A 19328-nucleotide genomic window follows, 5' to 3' on the forward strand; every position below is an offset into this window, starting at 1 on the left:
AAGCAGAAAAGAAAAGAGAGAAGGCGCTCCTGCTTGCTTCGCGGGCAGGCAAGACACGTGTTTTCGCTTTAAAGGTTGGATGTTTAACAGATGGATACTGTAAACGTAGCTCTGGAGTTGATGATCTCGCTCGCCGTGAACTACCATCTCGGGTGCTTGCTTTAACTTCACGGTGTCATATGTGGTTGCATGTTGCATATGGTGTCTAGCTAGTATTCGAAAGGCCGAAGTCTGTCTTTATCAAGATAAGGAAAGATATTTTTTACATGAACCACCATCCGGGGAGCACCAGAAGCCAAATAGCTAATCAGGGCACTGGCCGAGCCAGTGACAAGCCCAACACAGACATGCATCACCTGGAAGCCAACTAAAAAGCCACGATGGTGGTGAAGCAGCCCGCCTCCCACCAGGCTCTCACGTGCTTGATGATCATTCTCACCACTCCAATCGAATGTCTAGCTTGTATTGCTTCCAATTTGGTTAAATTGCCTCTCCTTAGCTTACACACTATACCTTTGAATATGACATGCCTTCCTATTTTTGGTACAGACTAGTACATCTGCCTATTAACCATGTTCTTACATCAAACTAATGTTCTTGTGTATCCCTCATCAATCACTTATGATGAGGCAGTCAGGCCAGTGGACTACTATGATAAAAGATCCTCATTTAAAGAATGCAGCGTCAGCCTCCCTACATGATTCTGAAGAAACAACAAGGCCAGATGAAGATAGTGAACATAGCTCTATAGTTGATTACCGCATTTCCCCTACACTAGCATCGCAGGTGCTTGCTCTAACTTGGCAGCGTGATATGTGGTTGCATGTTGCATATGGTGTCTAGATTGTAATTCTTCCAATCTGGTTAATTTGCATGTGCTATTCTGCTTAGTTTATAAATTATACCTGTTAATGTGACATGCCTTCCTGTTTTTAGCACATAGTACATATGTCTATTAAGCATGTCCTTACATAAAACTACTGTTTTTTTGTATCCCGCATAAATCAATATGACGAGACACCTTTAGTATATGCAGTGTGATATTAGTTGCATTGTTCATATGATTTATAGCATGCGCTGCTTCTAATTTGTTGAAATGCCATTTATGGTAGGACACTTTTAACTTGGCAGAGTCATATTGGTTGCATCTTTGATGTGGTGTCTGGCTTGCATTGCTTCTTATTTGTTGAAATGGTTTCTGCTTAGTTTACACAAAAAGTTGTGAATATGCCATGCCGTCCTATTTTTCGTATTATTCCATCCTGGAATCATGTGTTTGCCTTACATCAAAGTAGTGATTGTCACTATCATGCACAGATGAGTTCTGAAGAGTGGATTTATTGCTTTTTCTTGTCGGTTTTACTTGACAATTCAATCAATAAAGCGGAAGGAAGTTAGCAAAGGCAGCGGATGAAGGTGCTCCTTCCAAATGGAGGGCCTCTACAAATTCTACTCCTCCATTCCCCAAGATGATTTCCAAGACAACACATGCATAGACACTCAATGTAGTTGTGTTGGTGATGAGCACGTCTCCCCTAGTGCACCATCACAGGTGCTCCCTCTAACTTGGCACTGTTATATGTGGTTGCATGTTATGTATGATGTCTAGCTTTTATTGCTTCTACTTTTGTTGAATTTCATCTTCTTACTTTACACATTATACTTGTGACTAAGACACGTGTTCCTGTTTCTAGACCATACAATATCTGTCTATCACACCATGTTCTTACATCAAAGTACTACTGTTGTGTAACCTGAAACAATCACTTATCATAAGGCATGTTTGACTTGGGAGTGTGATATAGGTTACATCTCGCATTCTTTTCTAGCTTGTACTACTTCTAATTTGTTGAAATGGCACTTATGACAAGACAGTTTTAACTTGGTAGAGTGATATCCGTTGCATCTTTCATATGGTGTCTAGCTTTCATTGCTTCTAATTTGTTGAAATACCTTCTCCTTAGTTTACACATCATAAGCTGTGAAAATGCAATGTTGTGAATATGCAATGGCACTAATGACGAGAGACCTTTAACTTGGTAGTGTGATGTTGTTTGCATCTTGCATATGATTTATTTCTTGTACTATTTCACATTTGTTTAAACGGAATTTATGATGAGACACTGTTAACTTGGCAGAGCGATATTTGTAGCATCTTTCATATGGTGTCTACCTTCCATTGCATTGATTCTAATTTAGTGAAATGTCTTCTGCTTAGTTTACACATCATAGTTCTGGTTATCTCATGCCGTCCTGTTTTTTGTACATATTACATCCTCCTATCATGTGGTTGTCTAACATCAAAGTTTAGTTCGTCTGTATCACGCATCAATTTGTTCTGAAGAACTAAACTGTTATTCATTTTTCTTGTCGGCTTGACTTAACATGGCATAGAGAAAGAGGAAGCAACACAGAATGACAGGGAGAGGAAAGCCGAAGAATCCTGCAGATTCTGCTGGTACAGATGGTGCAATAGAAGGTCAAAGTCCAGCAGAAAATTGTACCGACAGGGTATCCCGTGCTACACGAGCTGCAGAACAAGCCTAACAGAAACAAATAGCTGCCACCAAACAAGCAAAGACAACCCTAGTTGTTGCAACACCTTCCACAGTACCACCAGCTGCACGATTTACTCATTGGTCAACTCAGCTAGCAGCACGTTCCCAAGCTCCCTTGCCACCTGACACTACTTCCGAAGCACTCTTGACACAAGATGAGTTGGCAAGATTAGATGAACTTTGTGAGCTTCAACAACAAGAAGGTAGTTGTTGGAGTCAAGTTATTGTTGCATGCTTCTTTATATGTAGTCTCACAGTTTGATGTACACTAACACTTCATATGTTCGTTGTTGGACTAGCACCGAGGCGCAAGAGGAAACAAACATCAAGGATAATTCTCGATAGGTTAACTGAATTTAGAGGAGGAAGAATGGAGATCCATTTTGAGGCAGGTTTAAAAAGGCCACGTGATGCTACAGAGTCAGCCAAGTTAGTATTAGAGGCAGAGGTTGCCATTAGGTGTCATGTACGCATCCTCCCAACATGGATTCGGTACAGGAATGACAAAGACGAAACCCAGTTCAACACCTTCCTTGACCATTTATCTGTAAGTATGGTTATGTATGGAAACTAGTAATATCGTCTTGCTCTGTCCAATACTTTCTAGGTTGCTGATAATGAGACTCCCATAATTTTCAACAGATGAGGTTCAAGTTGGATAGCCAAGATGATGCAACTAGACAAGCTTGCACCCATGTTTTGAAGTCTGCTCTGCGACAATATCGATATAACTTGAGGAAAACTCACTTTGAAGGCAAGACTAATAGTGAACTTGCCCAAGCATCTCCAGTGGAAAATATATCGGATGAAGACTGGAGAGGCCTCGTTAAACACTGGTCTGATCCGAAGTATCATGTACATTATATATATGTGATCAAATCACATGTCGAAATCCTAGTTACACATGTGCCACACAAATCTATCTTCTTGTAGGTGAATTGTTCAAAGAACAAGGCCAATTGTACGAAAGTGAAATTCCAACAGACGACAGGATCTCGTAGCTATATTGCACACTACGAGGCTCTTGTAATTAGCTGTTGTTTCACTCTTTTCGCTGTACCATATTATCATATCTATATTGACCTATTCCAAATGCAAAGGAAAGCCCACAAGGACCAAAAAGTACCTGAACCAAATGCTGTGGAAATCTTCAAGGAATGTCACTCCAGCAAGACGAAGGGCATGACTACACCAGTCAAAGCCGCTATTGTAAGTCCTTAATCCTCATGCCTTTTAACTACTACTTATTCTGACTTGTGCCTTGAATTGCATGGTTTGTGGCCAATGTATATTACTCTTTTCAATTTTATACACAATTGTCTTAGCGTATCATTGCACCTTACAAGGTTTAAAAGAGAGGAGTGATGTTCCTTTGATCTTGACCTGTAATCTAGTTCCGTGCTGGACTTGCCCATACAACGTTACAATTGCCTATTTGTCTGTTCTCAGTTGTTTTGTGATATGAATGATGTAATACTATGCTTACCGTATTATAAACTTTGTCTCTTTATCCTTAGCTGTCAATACAATGTGAAGAAATAGACAATACATTAGCCAGGTACATGGTCATATGTTTGGAACCTGGTTTTATTATGTACTTTGTAGTAAAATACAACTAATATTTTACATGGGTTCACCAGATTAAGTTCCATATAGACCAAAGCTATTTTGTTTGGTTTTGCTGCCTCCTTAATATCTTCTGTTCTATTACTACTAATGTAAAAACTCAACTTTTCAGCAAGCTATGGAAAAATGGTAGAACCGCCACCTTCTCAAGGTGGCGAGGCAACTATAACCGCAATGTCAGCTCTTGCTGCAGTGGGTCAGTACCTGTCCACTAACAGTGCCAAAAGCATGTTCCTGCGTAATACGGGATTGGTTGTTAAGGCAATCTCATGCAAACTGCCTCATGATCAAGATATGCAAGCTCACAACAATGTTATATCTGCGCTCCAGACACAAGTCCGTTCCCTAATAGAGACCCTTTGTGAAACAAGGACATACATTGTTCGATGTCGTCAAGATATGCATGGTTTTGAAACCAGACTATAAGACATTTGCAATGTTGTTCAGGAGCCTAGGAGAAATGAAGGCGAAGGTTATGGTGCTCCATCGGACAATACAGCATGAAAACGTAAGAGTCAGGTCAAATGAACTGAGCTTCTGAACTTCTGTTGGTGCATTTATCTGCCAGACTGTTAACTTTTATGCCAACCTTCCTTTTGTTTTATAGTTGTAATTTGTTTTGTTGCGATACAAAATTTGTTCTTAACGTGCAGCCACCGGCTGAAGAAAATAGCAAGCCATTTTTGTATAGTGTAGGGTGTTCCCTATATTTGCACTGGTGGCGATCTTTGATGCCCGGCGGATGTAATCTGTTCAATCGCCTAAATCGCCTAGCGTTAGTTTCGGGCTTATTTATTTCCTAGTCTTCTTTTTCCCTGGTTTTCTAGTGGCCGCAACGACCATGGGCCATATACGGACCGTGGTAACCTTGACCTTGCTACGGGCCGTAGGATCCATGGGCCTCCTATGAGTCGTCTTTAAATGGGCCTCCAACACGGTCATAGAATCGATGGGCCTCGGGCCATCGGATAAATGGGTCTACATGAGCCGTAAATGGGCGTAATTGGTATCGGCCCAGCATGGTAATGGGCCGTTAACAGGGCAGAGGTCAACAGAGGCTTAATTCTCACAGGCATAACAGGTCGTTAATGGGCTAGAATATAGGATGGGCTGGAAACGACGCAATGGGTTAACAGACCAAAAACGGGCCGACTTGCCACGGGCCGAATTTGGCCCATTAGGGGAACAGGCTAGTAACGGGTCGGAAGTAATCGAGGGCTGGAAAGGAGCCCAAGAACATGTGGGCCGTCAGTAGGCCGAAAGCTAACATGGGGTGGAAACGGCCCATCTGAATCATGGGTCGTTAACTGGTACAAAGAAATTTACTGTTCATTATGGGCTAGAATCACCGTGGGCCTCTAAATGGCCTAAAGATACAAAGGACTCATATGGGTTGAAAGATGTTGTGGGCCATACATGGGCCAAAATTGAAATGGGCTAGTGTTATATTTGATGGCCCACATGACGTTGTTGGGCTGATTTCGTGTAGGCCCTAACGGGGCGTGAGTTACCGGGCCGTAAAATGGGCTATTTGCAAAGAGACCGTTAACAAGCTTTTCATGTGCCAGCCCACTAACTTTTGACCAAGTCAAACGGGACGGCCTTTGTAAGCTAAATGGGCCGATGGTGGGCCGTCGCACGTGTCAACATATCCTAGGTGCCTATCTGACCCACTGACGAGTTGACACGTGTTTCCTCCAGCCAATCGGAATTTTACACATGGAAATTTCCCATTGGTCCGGGCTGTTGATGGGTTATCGGATCCAAAACCATTCCCGATAGCTTAACGGCGACCCGTTACGATGGATGCCATGTGTCGGTCACCCTTGATGAAAGTACATCTGTGACGCGCGATTTATTGTCATGGAAGTGGACACTTCCGTGATGATAATTTTGGTTATGTCATGGAACACTTCTACGACAACACATGTATGATTATCTTGATTCTGTCATAAAATTGTCATGGATGTACATGCATGACAGAAAACATGACCTACTGTGACAAACACGTATCATCACAGAAGTGTCTTTTTTGTAGTGAAAATATGTGACATTATATGTCCATCATCATCTTGTGCTTTTGATCTTCATCTCCAAAGCATCGTTATGATGTCCATCGTCACCGCCTCAACACCTTGATCTCCATCGTAGCGTCGGGGTCGTCTCGCCAACTATTGCTTCTACAACTATCGCTAACACGTACTGATAAAGTAAAGCAATTACATGGCGTTTGCATTTCATACAATAAAGAGACAACCATAAGGCTCCTACCGGTTGTCAAATATCTTACAAAACATGATCATCTCATACAATAACGTTTATCACATCATGTCTTGACCATATCACATCACAACATGCCCTGCAAAAACACGTTAGACGTCCTCTACTTTGTTGTTGCAAGTTTTACGTGGCTGCTACGTGCTTCTAACAAGAACCATTCTTACCTATGCATCAAACCACAATGGTGTTTAGTCAAGTTTGCTGTTTTAAACTTCTTCAAGGACCGGCCGCAGTCAAACTCGATTCAACTAAAGTAGGAGAAACAGACACCCGCCAGCCACCATTATGCAAAACTAGTTGCATGTCTGTTGGTGGAACCGGTCTCATGTGCGTGGACATGTAAGGTTGGTCCGGGCCGATTCATTCCACAATACAGCCGAATCAAAATAAGACGTTGGTGGTAAGCAGTATTACTATGTAACGCCCCGAGACCGTTGCGCTGGGTGTCTTCCAGTTATTCGCTGTTGTTGCCTTGTCATTTGTTTGCGTGTCATGCATTTCATATCATGTCATCATGTGCATCGCATTTGCATACGTGTTCGTCTCATGCATCCAAGCATTTTCCCCGTTGTCAGTTTTCTAATCCGACACTCCTACGTCCTCCGGCGCGCCCTTTTGCCTCTTTTCGTGTGCGGGTGTTAAACATTCTCGGATTGGACCGAGATTTGCCAAGTGGCCTTGGTTTACCACCGGTAGACCGCCTGTCAAGTTTCGTGCCATTTGGAGTTCGTTTGATACTACAACGATTAACCGAGGAACCGTCAAGGCCTCGTGTGTGTTGCAGCCCAACACCCCTCCAAAGTGACCCAAAACCCATCCAAAACCCCTCCATCCTCTCGGTCGTTCGATCACGATCGCGTGGCCAAAAACCGCACTCCATTTGGACTCTCCTAGCTGCCTCTACCTATATATATGTGCACTCCTCTGAAATTCGCGGTCTAACCCTAGTCCTCCTCCTTCTCCGTGCGTCCGGACACGTCCGCGCTGCGCCGGACATGTCCGCCGCCCAGCCACGTCTCCCGACCTATCACCGCGTGCCACGTCATCCCTGCGGCCGCTCCCGGCCAACCTGACGTCGCCATGTCAGCCGCGCCCTCGCACACTATGCCACGGCCCGCGGATCCCATCGAGGGCCCGTGCAGGCCCGCCCCGCCGCCGGCTGGCCCGTTTCTAGCCCGAGCACTCCGCCGCCACCGCTCGAGCTCGTCGGCCACCCGCGCCTCGCCGGAGTCGCCTCCCTTGCTGCCGTTTGCATCGCACGCCGCGCGCCGTCTGTTGCTCCGCCGCGCGAGCCCCGCTCCAGCGCCGAGCCCGCCGCACGCCGTGCTGCGCCGCCGCCGCCACCTCTTCGTAGGAGAGCCCTGCGCCGCCCGCGCCTTCCCCGCGAGAGCGCTGCCCGAGCCCTGTTTCGGCCACCCGAGCCCCGATATGCTCGCCGGAGACCCATCCCCGACCTCACCACGGCCGGATCCGGCGAGATCCGGCCGATCCGCATGCCCGCCGCCCGCTGTCGTTGCTCGCCGGAGCCGCCGCGTCCGTCCTGCCGCCGTACCGGCCTCCTGTGTCCTGGACCGGGGAAAAACCACCAGATCGGCCAGTTCGACCGAACCGGACCGGCCCAACCGAAGCCTTGCCTGGACTGCCCGATTTTTTCACTTCAAAGCCTCTTCGATTCGGCCCAAGGGCCCATGGTGAGCCCGCATCTATCCTCCGCCCTGTATGACTTTTACTATTCTACGCTCACCTGTTTTTCTGCTAAGTCCCCAAGTCTGTGACATTTTGTGCCCATGTTCATCGCATCATAACTTCATCACTATAGCTCTGTTTTGCATGCATGATATATCAAAATATTCATCTATCTGTGCTCTTCATTTTGTTCCATTGTGCCATGTTTGTTCGAGTCCATCTTGATGCCCTAATGGTTGATGCAAGAGTGATATAAAATATTAGGTGCTGATTCTTATCAGATTATGAGCTTTTGTCATTTTTGCCATGATTATTGTGTGCTGCATATGGCTATGAGCTCTACATGTGTTTTGGGCTATGCCATGCCATCTTTACAGGGGTGTATGCCTTGTATTTTTGTGATCAATGTGGTGATTAGCACAAGCATGCAAAGTAGCTCTCGTGATGTTGCTGATTTCAGAGACTTAGAATTTCACTAAGTCTTTGCTCTGCTGTTATTTTTATGCCATGTATTCATGTTGCTACAGAGTGATCCATGCCTCTTTTGAGCATGTTCAGTAAGGATGGTTTTGAGATATTGTTATGTTCTATCCATCCATGTCTTTGTTTGCAATTATGGAGTACCCTAGCATGACTCAATCTTTCTCTACTTTTGCTATAAAATGTTCCTGGCAGATTCTTTACGTGTTAATCAATTTTTGCCAAGGTTGTTGTAGTTGATCCATGCATGCTATGAGTTTGTTCTTGCCATGTTTAGCTTCTTGATCATGTCTTCTTGCTGGGTGTATGCTTAGTTTGTCATGCTATGCCTTGTGTTGAGTGCATTGAGCTCGCAATCATGCCTTCATAATTCTGTTTATGCCATGTCCAGTTTTCTGCTAAGTCTGAATCTGTTAACGAAACTTGCTATGTTTACATGGGTGACATCATATATTCTGATCATTTTTAGCTTATGGTCAGTAAGGGACTTTTGTTATATGCTTCGTGTAGATTCATGCCATGCCTTCTATTGCTATGATCTGATCATGTAGCATGTTGTTATCTTCCTCTAAACTTTGCTTCCTCATGTTAAATCCTGACATGTTATTTTCACTAAGTCTGTGATGCTGATATCTTTTGCACTTTTGCCGTGCTTGTTTGAGCCTGCTATTGTGTGATTTAGCCATAGCTCAGTGTTCATCTTTTGTCAAGCATCTTGAGTGGATCATTGCCATGTGCTTTGTTTCTATGTTGGAGTGAAGTAGCTTAGTTTCTTGTTGCATTCTAGATGGCTTTGTGCTATTAATCACAGATTTGTGCCATTATCGTTTTGCTTGCCATTTGCAAACTGTGCATCCGATTCCGGTGATCTTTATATCGATTTCGACCAAAATCAACTCATCTTTCCAGAGGCATGCTTGGTTTGCCAAGTTGAGGCCTGGTTCAATCTTCCCTTCTGAAGCACGCATATGCATTGCATATCACATCCCGCATACCATGCTATGTTTTGCATCATGTTGCTTACGCATTGCACCATGGTTGATTGTGTTTTCGCTTGCTTGTGTTCTTGATTTGGCTAGAGCCAGGAGACGAGTACGTGTTCTAGGAACCCGTTGAGTATGTTTACGAGTGTCAGTGTCAAAACCGGCGGATCTCGGGTAGGGGGTCCCAAACTGTGCGTCTAAGGCGGATGGTAACAGGAGGTAGGGGACACGATGTTTTACCCAGGTTCGGGCCCTCTTGATGGAGGTAAAACCCTACGTCCTGCTTGATTATTCTTGATAATATGAGTAGTACAAGAGTTGATCTACCACGAGATCGGAGAGGCTAAACCCTAGAAGCTAGCCTATGGTATGATTGTATGTTGTCCTACAGACTAAAACCCTCCGGTTTATATAGACACCGGAGGAGGCTAGGGTTACACAAGGTTGGTTACAAAGGAGGAGATATGCATATCCGTATTGCCTAGCTTTCCTTCCACGCCAAGTAGAGTCCCATCCGGACACGGGACAAAGTCTTCAATCCCGTATCTTCATAGTCCAACAGTTCGGCCAAAGGATATAGTCCGGCTGTGCGGAGACCCCCTAATCCAGGACTCCCTCGGTAGCCCCTGAACCAGGCTTCAATGACGATGAGTCCGGCGCGCAGTGTTGTCTTCGGCATTGCAAGGCGGGTTCCTCCTCCGAATACACCACGGAAGAGTTTGATTACAAGGATAGTGTCCGACCCTGCAAAATAAGTTCCACATACCACCGTTGAGAGAATAATATTTCCACAAATCTAATCTGCTGACACGTTTTGGCAGCATGACATCGCGCCACGGCCCGGTAATTATTTGAACCATTTTTCTTTAACCAGCCCCGCACATAACGCGAGGCGGTTTCTGGACACGTCTTGTCAAAGCAGAGATCGTGTTCCCCTTATTACAGGATTCTCAGCAATACGGACGTGGGTAACCCAACCGCGCCATCAATTACGGCGCTTGGGGGATAAGCGAGTTTTACCAGGCTAGTGGGGGCGCATAGTTTTAGTCCGCCCTTATAAAGGGATAAGATCTCACCTTTTTCTACCCACGCCTTCTTCCTCCTTGCTCATCCATTCTCGCACACTCGAGCTCCAACGCCCAAGTCCACATCCTTCTCCCCAACTCTCTCCTAACATGTCCGGAGCGGGAGGCAAGTGGATGTCCTCCTCCTATACGGAGGGGCACATCAAAAAGTTATGTGGAGCCGGATACTTAGCCGCGGATATCGCACACCGGCTGCCAGCCGTGGGGCAGATCGTCCCTACCCCGGAACCTCACAAAGGGTGGTTTTCCTCCCCCACTTCGTCCGCGGACTGGGGTTTCCCCTCCATCCATTTGTCTGCGGCCTCATGTTCTATTACGGGCTGGACTTTCATGATCTGGCCCCGAATTTCATCCTCAACATCTCGGCGCTCATCATCGTGTGCGAGGCTTTCCTCCGCATCCGGCCCCACTCCGGCCTATGGCTGAAGACCTTCAACATCAAGCCGAAGGTAGTAGGCGGCCAACAAGCGGAATGCGGCGGAGCCATGGTGGGAAAAATGCCCAACGTTACATGACTCGAGGGCTCCTTCGTGGAGACCGTAAAGGGGTGGCAATCGAGGTGGTCCTACATCACCGAGCCGCGCGACACCAACTGGGTGGCGGCCCCCGAGTTTCGGTCCGGAGTCCCCACGCGGCTCACTTCCTGGAAGGAGAAGGGCCTGTCTTGGGGCTCTTCAGTGGAGCTGGACGGACTCCAGAAGTGTATCCGGAACATGACAAGCAAGAAACTTAAGCTTGTCAACATAGTCCAGGTCATGCTCTTCCGCCGGATCGTCCCGTGTCAACAACGGGCTTCCAACTTATGGGAGTTTGACCCGTCCCAGCACCAGACTCTACGTGAGCTCTTCGACACGACACATAAGGACGTCTAGAAGGTGCTGTTCAAAGGCGCCGAGGTCCCTCCTTCTCTTACCGAGGACCGCGGGTAAGCGTGAAGCGTCCTACGCATTCGGTAAGTTCTGTACATAGGGTTTTTATTTCCCATAGCTTAAACATGTGCGGGGTCTGAGCTCCCATGCCTTTGACAGGACTGGGTGGAGACATCGGAGCAGATTAACTGCCCGACCCCTCTGCCCGAAGACCCTGCGGATGCTCTCCTGACGGAGAAGCGGACTTCGGCTCCTTATGAGGTGTTGGATAAGACCAAGAAGGCCAAGGGAACCCGAAAGAGTTCCCGGTGCCAGGTAGTATCAGACTCATTGTCCGATTACTCTGAGGCGCACTTCGCCCATGAAAACGAGGAGAAGGAAGACGAAGAGTCTCCCCCTCCAGTCGGGGGGGACAAGAAAAGGAAGGCCGCCCCAACCGGGGAGGCCGAAGGGTCCAAGAAGGGAAGGACTCTCCTTCCGGACTATTCCACCACCGCCACCGACGGCGAAGACAAGTGGTTGCTCAGGGCCAAGACCTTGGCGAAGTTGTAAGTATTCGGATACCAGAGTAACTCATAGCATACTTTTGTTGCACTGCTTCTCCTAACGTCGAATATGATTATGTAGTCCGCCCCAAGCCCGTATCGACGTATCGTCGTTGGACGGTTCCTTGGACTCGTCGGACATGGATAGTGATACACTTCCAGCCGCCACCTCTCCTTGCCCTACGGACAATGCCGAGGTACTATCTCAAGGGGCACTAAGCTGGGGGAGACAGTCCCGGAGACGCCTCAAGGCGACCTTCCGGACTCCAGGAGCAAAGGGAGCAAGGCTCCTAGGGGCTCCAAGTTTGGCCCGTAGCCGGACGCTGCGCCGGAACCTCCAATGGTTCCGGACTCGGGTAGGCGGCCCCCTTCCAAGAGGGGCAAGCCATCCGTGCCGGTGACCTCTGTCCATCCAGAGGCACCGGACAAATTGCTGGGAGCGCTTAGCGGCGCTTCCATCGACGAAGAGCACCGCACTATTATGAGTGCGGTGATCAAGAAGGTTCAGTCCACCAAGAGCGGACTGACTAGAGCATGTACCAGCCTTCTAACAGGCTTTGAGGTAAGTATTTAAAATATAGGAAAAATATTACCGCATAGACAGTAGCCCCTGATGCTCTGTTTGGTGTTCACAAAGAAAAGCCGAATAGAGGATCGAATAACATCTGCAGGAGTCTAATATAAGTATGTCTGTGTGCGTATGCAGGCAGGCTTCCCTGCTGACCTCTGCTGCACTGACTGCGGAGGTCGCCACACTGAAGCAGAACTTTGAGCGGTCCGAGAAAGAGCTCGGGCTTACCAAGAGGCAGCTCGAGGAGAACAAAGGTAAGTAATACCTTGTCTATATAAAAAAACAAAATGTGCTTGCGATCTGACAGGATCATCATGAATGTGCCACGGGCCACGACCGAAGTGGCAACCCTGAAGCAAGCATTGTCCCAGGCCAAAAACAAAGCGGCTAAGGAGCGCACCGAGCGGGAAAAACAAGAGGCACGGGTGGGCGAGGTGCAGCAAGAGCTCCAGGCTCTCGTGAAGAAGCACGAGGCTTTGGAGCTTGACTCAAAGATGCGAGAGTCCGAGCTTGCCGCGGCCCTCGAGAGCACAAAGCAGGCCAAGGCTAAAGCCCAAAAGGTCCTCCAGGAGATTGAGGCAATGAGGAAGATAGCAGCGGGTAAGGCATTCAATATTCAAAGCAAGCATGTGAAAGTAAATTACTTGTTACTTACCCGAGTCCGGAGCTCTCCAGGAGCATGCGTGTCGGATGCCGTGAAGTTTTACTAGGCCGAGGAGGGAAGCTCGACGAAGAAGTTGTTCTGGTGTCAGTATGCTGGGACCGAACACCCGGTGCATATGAGCGACCAGCTGAAGTAACTGGTCGAGCTGCACAAGGCGGCCAAACAGGCCATGAGGGGCTTTATAGTCCGGATGTGGCCTGGCGACTCCCTTCCCAACAGCTACTTTGGCCTGGTGAGGCGGCTTGTAGATGCCTGCCCACGGATGGAGGTCATAAAGCGGTCCGTCTGCATCGAAGGTGCACGCCGGGCTTTTGCCCGTGCGAAGGTACACTAGGCCAAGATGGACACCGAGAAGCTGGTGAAGGAGGGGCCGCCGCAGGGCAAGGAGCATCGCCACCCTGAGAAGTATTATGAGGGTGTCCTGAAGGGTGCCTGTCTTGTGGCGGACGAGTGTGCTAAGGATGTAATATTTGAATGAACTTGCTCATGTGATCCTGTATTATGAAAACTTGTTCATATGCTCTATGCAACGCTTGCTTGAATTTAAAATATTACCTTCTGTGCGGCTGCTTATCAAATCTGAGAGATGGCCAGTCGTCGGCTTCTGCCCCCATTCCACGAGTGCTGGGGTGTTCGGGATAAATATGAGCACTCTTTTTCCCATTGTTGGGTCCTTCGAGGGAGGTGCTCAGCTCAACGAATAAGGCAATCGGACTATAATGCTTTATCACTCTCACTTAGCCATAGAATTCTACAATTTTAAATTTTGGCGAAGCCCCTAGTATTCGGAAGGCCGAATTCGGGGCGCTATACATGCCTTAAGCCGGACAAATCCGACTCTTCGCTCTAACGGCATAAGTCTTTAGGGACTTGAGACCTCTCGAACAGTGACTGGCTCTCGCCTTATCATGACAGTCAGTTTTAGCTTTCTCTACTGAGGTGCTTAGCCCAGCTGAACCAGGGCACAATCGCAGTAGTTCTCCCAGTGCTACCTTAGCCGATATAGCGGAACGTAAGGTACCAAAACATGGAAGCCGGACAAACCCAACTATTGACCCAAGACATGATTCAGAGCTGATGCATATAATGCTATAAGTTTGGGGTGCCACACTGTTGAAAGTGTTCGGACTTCTCATGCCGTATTATGGGGTATGCTTAAGCCCCTGGTGTATTGGTCGTACCAGAGTGTATGGGTGTTGAATGTTATAAATGAACATATATATATATATAAAGAATAGTGAATGCGATAATAGTCTAGTGCTATGCATTGTTTATTCAAAAAGGTGCGTCGAAGCAGAATGATACAAGTAGTGCGATAAGCAAAAAGGTAGGGCTATTTGACATGTCCCCTCCAAGGGCAAGCTGAGGAATGGTATTTAAAGTAGGTATTTCACTCGTTATCAGAGACCACCTGGGAGTTCCGTGGTGCGACGTAGCTTTCTGCCTCCTTGGTTGTTGCATCATGTGTCCGGCAATCGTACTGCCGGACGGGGTTTCCAGAGATTAAAGTCCTGAAAGATAGAAAAATAACAAAGCGGGAAGCCCCTAGTGCAGTTGAGCCGCGTCTTGGGGCGTGCCGTAGTCATGCCCCCTCCCCACCTGTGCCCATGGTATTTTCAATGCGTAATTATGTATGTGTGGCATGGATTTCGCCGTTTGGCTGGTACTGGGGTGGGGGCCGTATTGCTACGCGAGCTCGGAACGTGCCAGGAGGTCTTGTTACCGATTACTCCAGGCGCGCTTGAAGGTGTCCGCGTCTTTAATTGCCGAACCGTGGATTGCCTTAAGAGGCTGCTTTGCGCTTCTGCTGCGAGGGCTGTAGTGTGATCCTTTGTGCGGAGAGAGCACTCTGTGTTTCCATTGATTGTGATGACCACCGAGGTCCTGGCATCTTGAGCTTGAGATATGCATAGTGCGGTACCGCGTTGAATCTCGTAAATGCGGTTCGCCTGAGCAGTGCATGATAGCCACTACGGGACGGGACTATATCGAAGATTAACTCCTCACTTCGGAAGTTATCCAGGGATCCGAAGACCACTTCCAGTGTGACCTATCCTGTGCAATGGGCCTCTACACCTGGTATGACGCCTTTAAAGGTTGTTCTTGTGGGTATGATCCTTGACGGGTCTATACCCATTTTGCGCATTGTGTCCTGATAAAGCAGGCTCAGGCTGCTGCCACCGTCCATAAGGACTCGAGTGAGGTGAAATCCGTCGATGATTGGGTCTAGGACCAGTGCGGCGAATCCGCCATGACGGATACTAGTGGGGTGGTCCCTGCGATCAAAGGTGATCGGACAGGAGGACCATGGGTTGAACTTTGGGGCGATTGGCTCCAACGCATATACGTCCCTTAACGCACGCTTCCGCTCCCTCTTGGGGATGTGGGTTGCGTATATCATGTTCACCGTCCGCAATTTTGGGGGGAACCTCTACTGTCCTCCGGTGTTTCGCTGTCGGGGCTCTTCCTCGTCATCGCTATGTAGCCCCTTATCTTTGTTTTCGGCGTTTAACTTGCCGGCCTGCTTGAACACCCAACATTCCCTATTGGTGTGGTTGGCTGGCTTGTCGGGGGTGCCATGTATTTGGCACGAGCAATCGAGTATACGGTCCAAACTGGACGGGCCCGGAGTGCTTCTTTTGAAAGGATTTTATCGGTGACTGGGTTTAGAGCCTCTGAATCCGGCATTGACTGTCGTATCTTCGGTATTGTCACTGTTGACGCAGCGCTTATGTTTGTTGCAACGTGACCTGCCATTGTTATCCTTGGTATCTGAAGTACCGTGGTTCCTTGATATGTTATTACTGCGAGCCAGCCAGCTATCTTCTCCCGCGCAAAAGCGGGTCATGAGTGTCATGAGGGCTGCCATAGATTTCGGTTTTTCCTGGCCAAGGTGCCGGGCGAGCCACTCGTTGCGGATGTTGTGCTTAAAAGCTGCTAGGGACTCTGCATCCGGACAGTCGACAATTTGATTTTTCTTTGTCAAGAATCGTGTCCAGAATTGCCTGGCCGATTCCTCTGGCTGCTGAATTATGTGGCTCAAGTCATCGGCATCTGGTGGTCGCACATAAGTGCCCTGGAAGTTGTCGAGGAATGCGACTTCCAGATCTTCCCAACAGCCAATGGATTCTGCTAGCGGGTTGTTGAGCCGATGTCGAGCTGGTCCTTTGAGCTTAAGTAGGAGGTATTTGTTGGCCTGTAGATCGTCACCGCGGGCCATGTGGATGTGCAGGAGGAAGTCCTCTATCCATACCGCAAGATCTGTTGTGCCGTCGTATGATTCGATATTTACGGGTTTGAAACCCTCTGGGATTTGGTGATCCATTACTTCGTCTGTGAAGCATATGGGGTGTGCGGCGCCCCTGTAGTGGACTATGTCGTGACGTAGCTCGAATGATTCTTGTCTGCTGTGTTCGGCCCGGACGGATTTACTTTTACTGTATCCGGCGTGACGGTTATCGTCTCGCGTAGTGGCGTGCCCTCGTGATCCGTAGATCAATCTTGCGTGTTTTGCTTTGTCCTCCAATATATCTCGCAGGTCAAGCATGTTTCCCCGTGCCTTGTCATTTTTATTTGAGTGGCGTCGGGGTGCGGGCTGAGTTTTTGGTTGAAATGTCTCTCTGTCGCGGCCACGAGGTGGCCGATCAGCTGTGTCATATGCTGGAGATGTAGGTTTTAATGCTTCCACCTCTAGTCGGGGTAGCAACCTGCGATTTGGGTAACTCTTGGAGGGGGGCTCGAGTTCATATTCCTCGGCCGCAAGGACATCAGTCCATCTATCAGCTAGCAAATCTTGATCTGCTTGAAGCTTCTGCTGCTTTTTCTTAAGGCTATTTGTCGTGGCTATAAGCCTGCGCTTGAAGCGCTCTTGTTCGGCGGGATCCTCCGGCACGACAAATTCGTCGTCGTCGAGGCTTGCCTCGTCTTCGAAGGGAGGCATGTAATTATCATCCTCCGCCTCTCCATCTGCCGCTCTCTCGGAAGGGCTGGCTTCTCCATCCTCCTGCTCTAAATCTTGCTAGAGGGGATTGTTGTCGTCTTCGGCATTGTCCGGAGTGCTATTATCTCCTGTGCCGGTGTCACCGCTTTTGCTTTGGCGAGACTTAGAGCGGCGCCGCTGACGCCGGCGCTTGGGTTGCTTCTTGGAGGGGTCATCCTCCGCTGTCTCGTCGCCATTGCCTTCTTTGGGTGTGTCCACCATGTATATATCATATGATGAGGTGGCTGTCCAGTGCCCTGTGGGTAGTGGTTCCTCTTCGTCTCCCGCGTCGTTGTCCATACCGTCAATGTCTTCGGAGTCGAAATCGAGCATGTCGGTCAAGTTGTCGACAGTGGCTACTAAGTGGGTGGTGGGTGGGCGGTGAATTTCTTCGTCATCCGCATCCCAATCCTGCCGATCGTAGTTCGGCCAGGACTCTCCTGACAGGGAGAGAGACCTTAATGAGTTCAGTATGTCGCTGAAGGGCAGGTGCTGAAAGATATCCGCGGAGGTGAACTCCATGATCGGCGCTCAGTCGGATTCGATAGGCACGGGCGCAGGCGGTTCGGAGTCCGTGGCCGGGGAAGAATCCGGTAGTTCGGCGTCACGGCTCCCATGAAGGGTAAGGTCGATATTCGGCTCGATCGCCGCTGAGAATACGGCCTCTAGGGAGGGGTCTATCCACCCGTCCATGGATGGCGCAATGGGCTCCGAATTGAGGGTCGGAGCGGTTGCCGGTGCGATCTCCTGAACATTGTCCGATGGTAGAGCTAAATCATGCTCATCGTGACCGTGCGGCGCACTCGGCAGCGGCTCAAATCCGTCGAAGATCAAGTCTCCGCGGATGTCGGTCGTGTAGTTTAAGCTTCCAAACCTGACCTGGTGGCCAGGGGTGTAACTCTCGATCTGCTCCAGATGGCCAAGCGAGTTGGCCCGCAGTGCGAAGCCGCCGAATACAAAGATCTGTTCGGGGAGAAAAGTCTCACCCTGGACCGCATCGCTATTGATGATCGAAGGAGCCATGAGGCCTAACGGCGACGACACAGAGGAACTCTCAATGAAAGCACCAATGTCGGTGTCAAAACCGGCGGATCTCAGGTAGGGGGTCTCGAACTGTGCGTCTAAGGCGGATGGTAACAGGAGGCAGGGACACGATGTTTTACCCAGGTTCGGGTCCTCTTGACGGAGGTAAAACCCTATCTCCTGCTTGATTATTCTTGATAATATGAGTAGTACAAGAGTTGATCTACCACGAGATCGGAGAGGCTAAACCCTAGAAGCTAGCCTATGGTATGATTGTATGTTGTCCTACAGACTAAAACCCTCCAGTTTATATAGACACCGGAGGAGGCTAGGGTTACACAAGGTCAGTTACAAAGGAGGAGATATGCATATACGTATTGCCTAGCTTGCCTTCCACGCCAAGTAGAGTCCCATCCGGACATGGGACGAAGTCTTCAATCTTGTATCTTCATAGTCCAACAGTCCGGCCAAAGGATATAGTCCGGCTGTCCGGAGACCCCCTAATCCAGGACTCCCTCAACGAGGATCAAGCTTTCGTCAACTAGGAGAACTTTGCAGGCAAGATGACCATACCCTCGAAATCACTTCTATCTTTGCTTGCTAGTTGCTCGCTCTATTGCTATGCTGCGATACCTACCACTTGCTATATCATGCCTCCCATATTGCCTTGTCAAGCCTCTAACCCACCATTCCTAGCAAACCGTTGTTTGGCTATGTACCGCTTTGCTCAGCCCCTCTTATAGCGTTGCTAGTTGCAGGTGAAGTTTGGAGTTTGTTCCATGTTTGGAACATGATTATTGTTGGGATATCACAATACCTCTTATTTATTTAATGCATCTATATACTTGGTAAAGGGTGGAAGGCTCGGCCTTATGCCTGGTGTTTTGTTCCACTCTTGCCGCCCTAGTTTCCGTCATACCGGTGTTATGTTCCTTGATTTTGTGTTCCTTACGTGGTCGGGTTATAATGGGAACCCCTT

This window comes from Triticum urartu, chromosome 1A, assembly GCF_056163025.1.
Source record: "Triticum urartu cultivar PI428250 chromosome 1A, HENAU_Tu73, whole genome shotgun sequence".
Classification (NCBI taxonomy): Eukaryota; Viridiplantae; Streptophyta; class Magnoliopsida; order Poales; family Poaceae; genus Triticum; species Triticum urartu.